The sequence below is a fragment of the Octodon degus genome, unplaced genomic scaffold (genome assembly GCF_000260255.1).
Source record: "Octodon degus isolate 3935 unplaced genomic scaffold, OctDeg1.0 scaffold00002, whole genome shotgun sequence".
In the NCBI taxonomy this organism is placed as follows: Eukaryota; Metazoa; Chordata; class Mammalia; order Rodentia; family Octodontidae; genus Octodon; species Octodon degus.
The window spans coordinates 6,691,639-6,702,591 of NW_004524578.1; the positions used below are offsets into that span (position 1 = coordinate 6,691,639).

Genomic DNA, 10,953 nt, shown 5'->3' on the forward strand with positions numbered 1-10,953 from the left:
GTGATTCTCTCTCTCTCTCTCTCTCTCTCTCTCTCTCTCTCTCTCTCTCTGTCTCTTTGTCTCTCTGTGTCTGTGTCTGTCTCTGTCTCTTTGTCTCTCTGTGTCTGTCTCTGTCTCTGTGTCTGTCTCTCTCTGTCTCTGTGTCTGTCTCTGTGTCTGTCTGTCTGTCTGTCTGTCTGTCTGTCTGTCTCTGTCTCTCTGTCTCTGTCTGTCTCTCTGGCTCCAGGACTAACTTTGGTGAAAATCAGACAAAATGTTTAATCAAGCATGATGCAAAAACTACGAACCAGTGGTAAATCTATCCTCTGAAATTTAAGGTGTTTTTTTGGATACAAGTAGGATGGAAACTTCTGGGTGGATTCAGGTGCAGCTGACATTGGCATCCTGAATCGGTTTTGATCCTTCTTTATCTCCCATGTCTGAGGAGACTGCTAGGTGACACTGATGGCCTCATGTGGCGGGTTGCCTTTTGTGTTAAGCAGCTTTCATTGCAGCAAAATGCCTAAGATAATCAATTTAAGCAAAAGAAGGGTCTTTCAGGTCACAGTTTTGGAGGGTTCATTCCACTATTGGTTGGTCTCCTTGCTTTTGGGACCATGGTAAGAAGGAACAGCCAGCAGGATCCCTGTGACAGAGGAAAGAGAAGAAGAAGAGATCAAGATCCTGCAGCCTCATTGGAGGTCATATTCCCAACAATCTAGAACCTCCCATGACACCCTCCTAATAGCTCTAGCTGAAACCCAAGCATTTAATGTGAGTCTTTGGGGGACACTCTTGATCCAAATTTTAGCACCTTGTTCTATCCCTGGCTCCTCCAGGTGTAGCCAACCACCTCTTGTGGCTCAGCATGCTCAGAGAGCAGCTACAATGTCTGACTCAGGAGGAAATACTTTCTGTTCAAAAGCATAGCAAGATTTTGCCAATGTATATTGCTAGAGCCTGGGAAATATGAGTTGTAATGTTCCTTAAGGGAACTAGACAAGAAGACATAACACTACATTGAATTGGACCAAAAGCCAGAGATCCTGGGTTTAATGTGCAGTGAGACTGGACGTAATGATTTGTTTGGGTTGATGGTTACAATGTAGACTCAGTGGGCACCCATCGTTAATGAAGATGAGGTGTTAGTCTTGCCACAACCTAGAGGAAGAGATCCAAAGGCTTAAGGACACTGAAACATTAAAGTGGAATGATGTGGAACCTTTATCTACAGCCCCTGCCTTAACACTATGCTCTCAAAGGGCCCAGAGCGCCTTTTCTTTGTTAAGAATTTGTGAAGTATAGTGGTGAGAAAGAGGCCATAAAATGATTGGAAATGTTGCTGCAATCAGGTAGTTACTCTGGGGATGAATGCTCATTCTGGGGTGTTCCAGATGACGTGCAGATGACAACAGGACAGCATGTAACAGCTGGCACATTAGGGGCAAGTTGGACGGTCTATGGACGCGCAGTGAGGGTGCGGGCTCAGCAGGATCATGGCATCCAGAGTAGGATTTACAGCGTGTAGTTGGTTGTGGTGTCCTGAGGAACGAGGCTTATTAGAATCTAGCTGGGTTGGTCACTTTTCTTTCATTGCTGAGACAAAATAACCAACACCCGAAGTTCAACAGGGAAAGGTGGATTTAGCTCAGTTTGTGGAAATTTCAGGTCATAATCAGCTGTATCCTAGGCAGGTGACGTGGCAGAGAGGCAGCAGTTCACGGCAGGAGAAGACAGCAAAAGCAAAAAGAACTGGGGCAGGGGAAGAGCAAGCCTCTTTCCCTTCCTTATATCATGAGCAGCTTACCGGTCTGAGGGTGAATCCTTTACACCACACCATCTCTTGGCCATCCTCTCACACAGGCTGAGGACGTTTACAAAGTGCAGATGCTGGACCCCTACTGAGTTGCTTCAACTTCTAAACTTCTCAAGCATTGAATCAACCATTACAACTTTCTGGAGTGCAAACAGCTACCCTAGGGCATGTCCTTGTCCCCCAGGATGTAGAACTGCTGAGTTAGTTAAGCTTATGGACTGCTCAGGGTGGCATAAGCCATCACCATTCCAGTGGCTCTGTCTGGACAGTGAGGAAAACTCCAGGTGTGGTGTCAGAGATGCACAAGGCAGAGCCCCACTCCTCAGTTCTCAAGCCCAAAGCAGTTAGTAGATTGGCATCTCTCAGCTGAATCCTTGAGGGCTGCTGTCCTGTCATAAGCATACACTGTGACTCTTTCTCTAAGATTTTCCCAAAGGGACATGAGTTATTTATGAGAGGGATACTCATTGCAGTTTAGAGGTAAAAGGCCTGTCAAAAGTCACATGGGTTCACAAGTGTTGAAAGGTGATTAGGTCAAGGGGATTATATAGTCCTCAATTGATTAATCTATTGATGACTTCATGGTTGGCTGCACTGTTTGTTGGTGGACCCTGGTTGGAAGAGGAAAGCTTACTGGGGCTATTAATTGGAGGGCTATGTTCTCATTTCTGGATTCTTCCATTTCTCCATTTCCTGGCTTCCATGTAGAGAATGGTTTTCCCGTCATGCCTTTCCACTATGCTGTGTCTGCCTTAGAGTCAGTGAGCCACGGAATGAAACTGAGGAAAGACGAACTTCTTTTTAAAATTGGGGATGTTTCAGCAATAGGAAAGCGACTAATACAGAAAACTTTTTACTGGCATGGAGACCATTTCTGCAATTATAACTGACCATCTAGTTCAGAAGGTGGTAGAACTGGTTTGGAATCAGCTTGGAAATGTTTGAAAATGTGGGTTGGAGAAGCTGAAGGATGTTATGAGCATTGTCTGACTTCTGACATTGGTTAGCGCTTAGAAGACAGGCATACTGATAGGAACCTGGACAGTAAAAGCCAGGCTCAGGAGCCTTTAGGGCTTGGAATCAAGGACTGATTGCACTGGCATTGGATTAGAGGCACCAAGTGTTTCAGACTCATCCAGGAGATCTGCCTACATTTTGTAGGTAGTTCAGCCAACCATGAAGTCATCAATAGATGAATCAATTGAAGAATTGCCTACATATCCTGAGACTTTGCAGGAGACTGAAGGTAAGGGTGGTAGACTGATTAAAGACAGAAATTTTCATGGGAACCCATTGTTCAGGCTGTGGACTGGATACTGCTGGCTGATTTTAGCCAGATCTACAGTGAATATAAGGAGCAAATGACACAACTTCATGATTTGAAAACTTGCAGTTTCATCAGAAAAAAAGAGCCTGGGCCGGGGAGATGGCTCAGTAGAATAAGCTCTTCCCTGGCAAGTGCAAGGGTCTGAGTTCAATCCCGGGTTCCGTAAAAAAGAAAAAGAAAAAGGAAAAAAAAAAAAAAGAGCCTGTAAAGTTATCATGGTTGGCACAAAGATTAGTATTGAAAATAAATACAGTAATATCTTGGTTCACAAATGATTCCTCTGCAAACAACTTGCTTCATGAACTAACGTGGCAAAACTTTGCTTCCAATCACAGGCTCTCTATAAACTGACAAAAAAAAGACAATGGCCATCTTCCCCACACAAGCAAATGCAACCACCTTCCCCCACATCATGAAACCAGTTAAGTTTGTAAATCAAGGTGCCACTGTACTTTATGCAGGGACAAGAAAAAAAAATACCAAGAGGGGATCTCAAAAATCAAGAAGGAGATCCTGCAGGCAGGATTAAGGGTGCAAAAACCGTAAAGCTTTCTTTTGAGTAGGAAGTCCTTGAAATGCTTGCTTATTCATGAGGATACAGAAAAATATGTCTCTGAGTTTGGCCAACCAAGCTCTCAAAGGTTGCTACAGGCTTGGTCCAAGGGGTCCGGCTGCTACTCAAGCTTGTAACTGACCTTGGCTTCATTTGCGTGGTGTTGGTTTTTCAGACAGTCATGAAGTAAGAGTTACGGGATCATGGAGGTTTCCTTGCAGATTCCAGAAGAAGGCCTGGGAAGCCAGGCAAAAATGTGTGACAGAATCACAGTCCTTGCCAGGAGCCCTTGACAGATAGTGCATGAAGTTGTGAAAATAAATCCAAAGGTACACTGGAGACTGTAGAGAGCTGGAGATGCCAGAATTGTAAGCCATCAATGGAGGAAAGCCAGACGCAGAGGACCCAGTCCAAGAAAGATGCCACATGAGCCCAAACTGGCAAAGCCACAAGGGTTGGGCTGCCCAAATCCATCATTGGTGCTCACATCTTCCTGCAACCTACCCTTGCCTTTCTGGCTTCAGTCTGTTCTATTATTTCTCCCTTTTGGGATGGGAATATTAACTTGTATGACTGTGTTTTAAGTGTTTAACTTTCTTTTAAAATTTTTTCATAGGAGCTCACTGCTAAGAATTTTCCCTGAGTCTCAGAGATTTTGGACTTGGACTTTTCAGTAATGCTAAAACTGATACAAATTTTATGATTAGTAGATATATACCAAATGCATTTTGCATAAAGAGATGGGCGTGAGTCTTTGGGGGCTATGGGTGGAATGTTATTATTTAGATCTAAAACGCTCTTCCTCTGGGTCCTATTTTTTCAGAGGAGGGGCTTTTGAAAAGTGATTGGATCCTGGAGACCATTTATTCATTCTGAGCACTCTCAGTAAGGATATCCTGAGTCTGAGAGGCCTACTGACTGCTAAATAGGACACAGAGTTGTGGGTTCGTGGGCCATAGGTGGGCAATGGAAGCCTTGTGCAGAGGCTTTCACATTCCTGGCTCTGGTGCAACACAGCTATTCCTGCCAGGACATCCAGGTGCTGACTGCTCTGGAACCAGGCATGGCAGAGCCTCATTACGTGGCTGCACTTGACCCAGGAGCAGCCCTGGGGAAGGCTCAAGTTCAAGTCAGTGGGTCAAAGCTGAGAGTCATGTTGGCTGGTTCTGGTTAATCCAGATGATACGTAATTTAGTCATCATACCACTGTCCTGTGGATTAACCAAAGCCAGACAACATGACTTCCAGAATTTTCGGGCTTCTGTCCTGTAGGAGAAATGCTTTCTAAATATAAAAGTCCTCTCTGGCCAAGGTTTTAAGGAAGACTATGGAAAAATTAAAGGCTTGGAATCAACTAACAAGTAAGTGGCCTCATCTCTTATTCAAAGGAGTATGTCTGCAAAATACAAAACTGTTCAGCCGCTCCTGAGAAATCATGGGAAGCCTCCTTATACTCCCACCCTTTATGCATTTTGAATCCTCTGGCGTTCTCTAGGCTGCAGGGCTTCCTGGTGTCTTGATTTACTATGTTTTGGGTTGTTTTTTTTGTATTTTAGGGAAGGGTCTACAGGATGTTCAGGGTCTCACTACTAGATTGGATTCCTAGTGATCCGCCTGATTACAGCCTCCCAAGAGCTGGGATTACAGGCATGAGCCACCATGCCCAGTCTCAGTTGCCCTCTCAGGGTGCCCTGGGGGAGGGGCCAGTATGGCAGGTCTGGAGATCGAACACCTGGCCCCTGTGCCTGCTTGCAGGTGCTTTAATCCACTGAACTATTTGGCTGGCCCCTCGATTTACTATGGAATGCTATCTTTATATACTTCCTACTCTGCTGTGAGTTTTTACTCATACCCTTTTTTTCTCTTCTCATGCCTTAAAAAGAAGAATGTGACCAATAAATGTTTTCTAAATTCAAAAATTTCATTTCTCTCTTATCATCCTATCTTTCTGTATTAACAACCTTCTACTACGTCGACATGTATATGCACACACACACACACACATATATTCAAAAGATAGGACAGAGAAGAACAGTTTAGAATTATACTTTGTAAAGTTTAGTTTATTTTATACTATAGGCCATCTCTAAGGAATTGGAAATAATATCTCCAAGTGGCTAAAATAAGATTCTTACATATTTGAATTTCAAAACAACTACCAAATGGGATTTTATTTTGTTTCTGAGAGAAGATGCTGGACAAGATATGTCAATACAAACTAAGCAAAAGAGTTAAAATAAAACCTCTCAGAAGATACCAAGGGATTTGAATTTGGCAAGGCATAAAACAGCAGAGAGTTTAGTTTCCACTACTTATATCCAAAGCTAGGGCTTCAATGCATGCTTTGGGAAATTTTGAAAGTTTGGAAGCAAACACAAGCATGAAGAACTTTCATTTGATCCTTGGATAAGTTCTGCTATGGAATGTAGTCTGTGGGATTGCAAATCTTTAACTTGGGCAAACATCCTCACCACATTAATAAAAACTGAGCAGCACCATCATCTCTGCTATAGTTATCAAGCCTAACCATATGCCCTTAATTTGTTAATCTACTTTATGAGATGAACATGTTGTGTGGTGAGCAACATTTATTCTCATCTGCAAGATAGAAGTGAGCCTTCTATTAGAGTAAGAAAACATCCTCAACATCTTCCAGAAAGGAAGTGGCTGAGCAGATTCCACTGTGTCTGTTCAACTCAGTTGCTTATAGTCCTGTTGGTTCTCATCCATCTCTTAAAAAAGAGTATGGGAACCCTAAGGATAGCAGCACTGGTTCTGAAAGAGAGTCCAAGGTGTGAACTTAAAGAATGTAGACACCATGAGCAGACTTGTTCTACTTGCTATGGAAAAATGAGGATGGCTTTCTCCCTTTTTGTTACTCTTTGTTATTACTCCAGAATTCTGAAAACTTCCTTCTGAAGATGTAAGTTGAGAAATCAGCTTAAACATGTAGGCCTAAATTTCTTTCTTGATCCTAACTTAGGACAAATAGTGTTTTCACCAGACAGACTATTATATTAAGTGAAGAACTCAATAAACACAGCCTTTATTTTATTATTTTTTTTGGGGGGGTTATGTCTGCAACTTCTATTCTGTTCCACAGATCCTCAGGCCTGTTTTTTTCCAATACCATGATGATTTTATCACAGTAGCTTTGTAGTATAACTTCAGGTCTGGGATTGTGATGCCCTCTGATTTGTCTTTCTTGTATAGGATTGATTTTGATACTCTAAGTCTTTCCTGGTTTCAAATGAATACCACATTTTTTGCTAGGATTGTGAGGTATGTTTATGGTATTTTGATTGGGATTGCATTAAATCTGTATAGCAGTTTTGTGACTATGGCCATTTTCACTACATTGGTTAGTCTTACCCAAGAGCAAAGGCTATCTTTCCATTTCCTGAAATCTTTTTTAATCTCCTTTTTTAGGGTATAATAATTTTTTACCATACAGATATTTTACATCCTCTTTTAGGTTGATTCTTAAGAATTTCATTTCTGAGGGGAATGGTATCACGAAGGGTATATTTTCCTATTTTTTCGCTGTGTAAGTTTGTTGATTGTGTACAGGAATGATATTGACTTTTTTTTTAAGTTTGGTATTAACTTTATTCTATTTTCTGTATAACTTTTAAGTACATAAAGGTTTATTTCCACAGGCCTCAGGAAACAGACAGAAGTCACAGGACAATCTCTCTTCCCACCAAAAAAAGATTGCATATTTTGGTGTGTCCTACAGGGGTAAAACTGAAACATAAGCAATGCTGAATAAGGTTCTTACATAAATCAAGACCTAAAACCAGCCTGCAGTGATGGGTCTAGTCCTGTCAGATGCCCAGATAGAAGCCCTAAGCTGTTCAACATGACCGGCAAAAGGAGGCAGTAAAGACGAGTGACAGGCACCTAGCAGGGAGGAGAAATGCTGGACCCCTTGGAATGGCATGTTTGCTTTTAAAGTCATTTCTGTTGGAAGGTGCTCCATAGGAATCCCAGAGAGAAGGCCCCAGATTCCTTGAACTTCTCTGGATGAGGGCCCTCCTACTGTAGCTATGGTACCAGCAATCTCAAGGTTGAGTCAGACCCAAGATGGAATGCAGAATTAAGGAATGCTTGTAGGAAACATATTTGCTTGGAATGCTTGGCAGCCAGGCCTCAACCGTTAGTCCAGTATAACCCTTGCCTCACTTATGAAGCATGAAAAATTAGTTTGGTTACAACCCCCTGGGATCACACTAGCTTCTATGCCTCCATGTTCATTGTTAGAAAAAGGTGAGTATGCACATCCTAATCTGTTAGATCCTGGGACTTTCTCACTTTTTCCAAAGGGCTGACTGTTGGTCGAATAACCCCCAAATGCTGAAAGCTAGAATGATGCACAAGTCCAGGTCTGCAGTTCCTCAGGGGCAGATTGTTGGTGTAGCTGCAGTGATGTGGAAAAGAGGCACCTTCCTGCAGAAGATGAGCTGACCTGCAATCCCACCCCAAATCTCAGCCTGAGATATATTTCAGTGAAGGCAGGTAGCTAGGCTTCTCAGAGAAGAGAAGCAGTTTAAGAGCAGAAAGGTAGAGGAAATCTAGAAAAGAACCATCTCGATAGATTTATCCCATGGTGTGAAGGGAAAAGGCGAAGGACCCAATGGCACTTTGCTTATCCCGCAATTTCTGTCACTGTGGTGACCAACTTCTGCCCATTCCATAGGGTCTTGAACTGCTCAGGAACTGGGAACTCATTAAAATCACCGCCTTCTGTAGGGATGAGGATGTTCATCTCAGAAGATTTGGCACTGACTACCTCACAGTCCAAGGAATTCTTGCTCAGGTAAACGTGGTAGCCATCTGTTTTGTTAATGGAAATGGTTGGCACTTTACCCATTACCTGAACTTTGACATCTCTACTATTGATTATCTCCACAATGCCCACCACATCATCAAATACCAGACCAAGTTTCTTACAGTTATCTACTATAATGGAGTTAATTTTGCCCTTGATTTGCAATGTTGTGTTGACACACTTGAACAAGTAAGCCACCTGTTTCCACTCTGTGTTATCAATCACTAGGTTAGAAACATTCTCCTGGTTTTCCACTCTCCACTTCTTGCCCTCCAGTTCAAGAAGCGCAGGTTCCTTCTTTGTGGCTGGTTTGGGGGATGGGCTGGTTTGGGGTTTAGGTGCAGAGAATGGTTTGGGGCCACTGCATACTGGACCACTCTGAGCCTTCAGGGAAGGATTCTTGTGAGTCTTCATATCATCAGATAAATGTTTCAGGGCATGTGTAATGCTCTCCCCCTGATTAATCTGTGCAAACAGTGCTGAGCGGGAAGCAGAGTCATCAGAGCTTGAACTGGTGGCAACTGGTGGGGGAGGTGGGCCTGGTGGTGGGGGAGGAGGACCTGATCCTGCAGAAGGTCCGGACGGCAGTTCACTCAGTTCTTTTGCCACTGGCCCCGTTTTGCTCCAGGCCAGGCCAGTAGTATGAAACTCCTTGATATAAACCTGTAGCTCGGTCCATATACTCAGGTAAACTTTCACCCTGTCCACATGCTTCTTATCCACATCTTTGTACTCCTTGAGGACTCTGTATAAAACATGGCAGCATCATTCATTTCTTTCACATAGGGCCAGGTTTGGGAGCCATCGCCACCCAACCCAGGGCCTGGATGCTTTCACTGACAGCTGACAGGTGATTGAACAACTTGCTGCCTCGATTCTTCTCCCGAAAGGTTATAACTTCTTGGATCTGCTCTGAGATAGGTGCCAACAGATCGGAAAGCCTATTACCGGCTGGCTGCTGGCACTGAGACGCTGTGACCAGGAGAGCTCGCTCCAACTTCAAACCTGTGTGGACCATCTCTGCATGTTTCTGCACATCTCCCCCAATTTCTTTACTGATCTTCAAGTACTCTGCCACAGGACCTGCAAGCAGCGAGTCAAACGCTCCCACATATGGAGCTGCTCCCTGTGAAGGATTGACTCCATCCCCATGCCCCCGGCACATTTCAGAGGGTCGGGATGCTGCCTCCAGGCGGCCCACTGCCCTCTCCAATCTTTCCACCAAATTTTGCATGTCAGCCATGATGAATCGCCTGCTCGCTACAGCGATCCACCGCTCTCCACTTCCGGCAAGAACCGCCCAGCGATCTTCGCGCGACCAACTTCCGGGCCCTCACTGGGCGCGGCTCACTCACCGGAAATGGCCGGTGGGTAGGATCGGTAAGCTAGACTCCGGAATGGGGAGGAAGTCTGGTCCTCTTGTTGGTAACTCCGCCTCTATTCGCAACGCCTGGAAGAATTAGGGTAGCCCAGAAGGCGTTGAGAAAAAAATCCTGCCTCCCAGGCGTGAGCAACCAGAGTGTGTGTGTATATGTGTGTCTGTGGGTGTCTGGGCGCGTGCACAGGCCGGACCACCCTTCAGTGCTGTCGATATTGACTTTTGAGTGTTAACTCTATATCAAGCTCTGCTACCAAGTTTGCTTGTTAAATCTAGAAGTCTTTTGATGGAGTTTTTGGGGTCTTCTACGTAGAGTAGCGTGATGTCTGCAAATAATGATAATTAACTTCTTAATTTCCCATCATTATTCCTTCTATTTCGGTCTGTCCTCTAATTGCTGTGGATAATGTTTCCAGAACTATATTGAATTGAAGTAGTGATAATAAACATTCTTGTCTTTTCCCTGATTTTACAGTGAAAGCTTTTAGTTCTTGTCCATTTACTATGATGTTGGCTATTGGTTTGTCATAGATGGTGTCTCGGTTACTTTGACGCCCTGACGCCCAAAATTAAGGACGGAAAGGTTTATTTAGCTCACAGTTTGTGGAGGTTTCAGTCTACAGCCAGCTGCCTCCAAGGCACAGCGGCACAATGCACGGGCAGCAGTTCATGGTGGTGGAAAACAGGGAAACCGCAACAGCAAAAAGGGAAGAGCAGAGGCAACAGCAGCTAGCAAGCCCCTCTCCCTTCCTTGTGTTGTGATCAGGCTGCCAACCTCATGCTCGGTGTAGCATTCACATTCATAATTCCAGCATTGGATCATGAATTAATCACATACTCTAGACGTCCACTGCACCATCACTGCATGAGGCGTTGGGGGCATGTTTTGGTTTATGTCTAGTTGTCCCCCCAAAGTTTCATGCAGTCATGGGGTGGGGTCTTCTAGAGTTTGCAATTTACTCATGGTGCACTGGGATTATGGGTGATCCAAGGCTGGGATTATGGGTTTTAGTATTGCTGGGATTATGGGTGTGTGTATGTCCCCCAGTTTGGGGCAGAGAGCCTGAAT

General features: G+C 44.1%; 1 pseudogene; it reads right to left on the reverse strand.

The window, feature by feature from the left end:
* Positions 1 to 8,148: 8,148 nt before the first annotated feature.
* Positions 8,149 to 10,051, reverse strand: LOC101581453 (annotated as a pseudogene).
* Between the last annotated feature and the right edge of the window lie 902 nt (positions 10,052 to 10,953).